Genomic DNA, 4,204 nt, shown 5'->3' with positions numbered 1-4,204 from the left:
ATACCTTTTCTTTTCTTTTCTTTTTTTTTTTTTTTTTTAAGTTGTTAGAGGGTACATACACTTGCCAGAGACATACAGGAGAGGAGAGGGAGAAAGCACTCCCCAGTGGGGAGTGGTCACACAATAGCCCTTTCTCCTCCGTTTCTCCTATCAGTGTTTTGGGCATGCACACACACACACACACACACACACACACACACACACAGAGCACGGTTTTCTTTTTTGTTTTGTTTTGTTTTGGAGTGATTTTTGCTATAGGGTGCTTTTATACTTGCCAGAGAGACAGACGCCCCCTCCAGGGGGATGGTCTCTCTGCAATCCCTTCTTCATTTGCCCCTTGGGATTTTGGACATGCACACACGGACACACGGACACACAGTTGAGTTTCAAGCTGCTGGGACTGGGACTTGGACTGTGGTTGGCCACATGGGAGTCCAGCACCTTAACCTGCTGGCCCCTTGGCTTGGTTTTCAATCCACCAGGGCTGGGATTTGAACCACATGGTCAACCATGTGAGATCCAGCTCCCTTAACCATTAGGATATGGCCCAGCCAAATGCATTTTTAAAAAAATAGTTATTTTATTTTATTTATTTATTATTTATTTAAATTTGACCAGAGAAGGAGAGAGAGTGAGAGAAAGCGAGAAAGCAAACCACCTGGTCTAGGACTCAAAACACAGTCGGCCATGTGGGAGTCCAGAGCCCTTACCCACCATGCTGCCTGCTGGCCCCCTAAGTGAATTTTTAAATATAGTAATCAAATTGTATCACTTTCCTGTTCAAACCTCCCCAGGGGCCTTCCCCAGCTCTCATGTAAAATCCAAAATCCTTATCTACACATACGAGGCATGATCTGACCAACACTGGCCCCATGCATGGTCTGACAGTTCGCCTGCCCTCTGTCTTTGCTTCATCCTCCTCCTCGCTGGTCTTTGAATCTGCCATGCGTGTGGCCACCTCAGGGCCTTTGCACTTGCTGTCCCCTCTGTGGGAACGTCCTTCCCAGGCACCTTCCTGCCACATCACCACAAATATGAACATGCTGGTTTCCTTGTCCTCGTTCTGTGCTGAGGACAGTGTAATACGGCCACAGCCCTCACGTCATTGCCTGGTCTATCAGCCAGCTTTATTTTCTTCATGTCGTTCTCAGAAGTCGTCTTTCACATTCTCAGAATTGCTTATTTCTTGTCTGACTCTTCCAGTGGAATGTAAACCTCACTAGAACCGCGATTTGGCTGTCTTTTTGTTGCTCTCTTCCTAAGCCTGAACCTGGGACAGTGCCTGGCACACAGTAGGCCTTCAGTACCACTTGTTGAGTGAGTGAGTGAACGGCCCTAAGGAGCTGGTGCTGTGTGGACCCTCGTCTTACAAAGGAGGGAGTCAAGACAGAGAGGCTGAGTCACCTCCACTCGCCCTGTGCTGGGCGAGGTCACAGGGACCAGTGGGGAAGGGCTACAAGGGCTGCCCCGAGGATGTCCAGAATATCAGCGCGAGGCCTCACTTCCTGCGTCACCATTCTGCGCCATCCCGAGCGTGCACGCGCTGGGGCAGTACAGAGCGCCGGTCTCACCGTGTGCCCGCTACGTGCTGGCCACTGTCCGTGGGCTCTCCTTTCCTTCACTCTCCTTTACTCCCCCGGCCCCTTTACTCTCCACGCTAATCCGAGAACATGGTCGCCACCGACCTTCCCATTGTCAGGTGAGAAGGCTGAGGCCCTGAGACTAAGAGGCTTTCCAGCGTCTCACGCTGAGTTGGGGTGAAGCTGTGATCTGTTCTTTCTCATCTCGAAGCCTTTCTACCTTTATCCCATGTTTGCTGCTAGTTACTGCCAATTTTTCTGCTATTTAAAAAGTTCACTTATTTCTTCTGTGAGAGAGACAGACAGGCAGCCCCACGGGGTCTTGACACTTCCTTTCACCCCAGCCTCAGCCAGCCCCAGATCACGGGCGCACCCATGCCTGGCGCGCTCAGGGAGGTCTCTGGACTTGAGCCAGGAACCTTTCCATGTGGTTTGCCCCACAGAGCATCTCATTTTACCACTGTGCTCTCTGGCTTGTCTGCCTTTTTTAAAATAGAACTCAGACGAGCTGCTGAGGCTCACTGGTTTTAGTTTTAGTTTTGTTTTTTTTTTTAGAGAGGTTTTTGCTATGTGGCACGTGTGCTTGCCAGAGAGACAGAGAGACAGAAAGTGAGAATTCACCCCCCCAGGGGAATGACCATGCCGCAATCTCTTCTCCTCCATTCTCCTCTCGGGATCTGGCGGACACACGCACATATACCTGGCTTGAGTTTTAAGCCTCTGGGTCTGGGACTTGAACCACAATTGACTACATGGGAGTCTAGTGATGTAACCATTATGCCATCTGCTAGTCCCTGGCTTGAGTTTTACTCGGCCAGTTTTTCTTAAGTGGGGCTTCAGCTGCCAACTTTGCACCAGCTCTGTTTTCATGCTTCACCTTCCTTGGCCCTGAGCAACATGGGCAAGTGGTGACTGCCTCCTTCCTAAAGCTCTTTCTCCCCTTGACCTCCAGCCCTCCCTTTCCAGGCTCCTCTGCTGGACACTCTTCCTGTTCTGACCTCTAACTCTGAGGCCCAGCTCAGGCATCTGTCTCCTCTCCATCTTCCCGCCTCCCTCTGTGATTCCCCAGTGCCAAGGCTTAGCTGCTCTTGCTGTTTCCCTGTCTTTATCTCTAGATTGTGCCTCTCTGAATTCCTGAGTTGTGTACCCACCGTCTTCTCTATGTCACCATGAAGAGTCTTTCATCGGAGAGACCAGCAGTTAGTGTAATGGCTATGTCGCTGGACTCCCACGTAGTCGACCGGGGTTCATCACCCGGACCTGGTGGCTTAAAACTCACGCCGGGCGTGTGTACGTGCATGCCCAAGATCCTGAGAGGAGAATGGAGAAGGGATTGCGGCGTGGCCATCCCCCCTGGGGGGTGATTTCTCGCTTTTTGTCTCTCTGTCTCCCTCTGTGTCTGTCTGGCGAGCGCATGCGCCCTATTACAAAAACCTCTCCAAAAAAAGAAAAGAGTCTTTCATCGGGCTAGTAGGTGGCCTGGTGGTTAATGCACTGGATCCCACATGACCAATTCCATGATTCGAGTCCCAGACCCAGCACTCTGAAAAATACACCAGGCATGTGTGCCCAAAATCCTCAGAGGAGAATGGAGGAGAAAGGATTGCAATGTGGTCATACCCCTGGGCAGTGGGTTCTCACTCCCCCATCTCTCTCTCTGTCTCTCTAGCAAGCACAAGCACCCTGTGACAAAACAAAACAAAACAAAAGAATCTTCCATCCACCTCATCTCCAAAATCAAGGTCCTGATTTCCCCCCGCCTGTTCCTGCGGTCTCTCTGTGTCCCTAAGTGGAACTCCATGTCCCTAGTAGGTCAGGGCATACTTTGGGGTCTGCCTTGACTCCTCATTTCCCTTTCATGCATTCCCCAGTATTCTGTTCGGACACCCTTTGAGCCTGCCTTCAGTATCTTCCTGGAATCTGCCAGCTTCTGTCCACCGGGATGCCCATAGTGGCCTCCTGAGTAGTGCCTCTGCTGCCCCTCGCTGTGGCTCAGCAGCCAGAGGAGGAATCCTGGGAGATACATGACTGGTTGGTTGCGTCGCTCCTCCATGGGCTTCGAGCCGTCTCCACCTCACCCTTCACACGCAAGCCAGTGCCTGTCCTAGGCCTCTTCATTCTCTCTCCCATCTGTTGCAGTGTTCTTCCTGGGGTGTCTGTGTGGCTTCATCAGATTTCTGTCCCATCACCTCCTCTGAGAAGCCCCCACTGCTGCCACTGCCCTGCCCTACTCAGCGTCCTGACCCTGCTCCCTTGCGGCCCCCAGCACATACGACAGTGCCCCGCCTGGGGTAGGGGCTCTGGTGTTCTTTCCACGGATGATCGAGTGTGCATCAGGGCAGCAGTCACAGTGGGTAGAGGACCCTGCCCTTCTCTGCATGAGGCACAGGAGTGACACAGATGCACTGCCATACCAGGCCTGGAGGTCCCCTCCGCTGTGGTGAGGGGCCAGATGGCAGCCCCTGGCTGTCTTCCGTCACGAGCCGTCTCCACCTCACCCTTCACACGCAAACCAGTGCCTGTCCTAGGCCTCTTCACTCTCTCTCCCATGTGTTGCAGTGTTCTTCCTGGGGTGTCTGTGTAGCTTCATCAGATTTCTGTCCCACAACCTCATCTGAGAAGCC

The 4,204-nt window shown here is 52.3% G+C and overlaps 1 protein-coding gene across 6 annotated transcripts in view; it reads left to right on the top strand.

Moving 5' to 3' along the window:
* MIIP (migration and invasion inhibitory protein) overlaps positions 1 to 4,204 on the top strand; it is a 12,527-nt gene that overhangs the window by 5,804 nt on the left and 2,519 nt on the right. The window lies entirely within an intron of this gene.

This window comes from Tupaia chinensis, unplaced genomic scaffold (assembly GCF_000334495.1).
Source record: "Tupaia chinensis unplaced genomic scaffold, TupChi_1.0 Scaffold000146_1, whole genome shotgun sequence".
Taxonomy (NCBI): domain Eukaryota; kingdom Metazoa; phylum Chordata; class Mammalia; order Scandentia; family Tupaiidae; genus Tupaia; species Tupaia belangeri.
The sequence above is the reverse complement of the archived record's forward strand: the minus strand, read 5'-3'. Positions and strand labels throughout refer to the sequence as shown.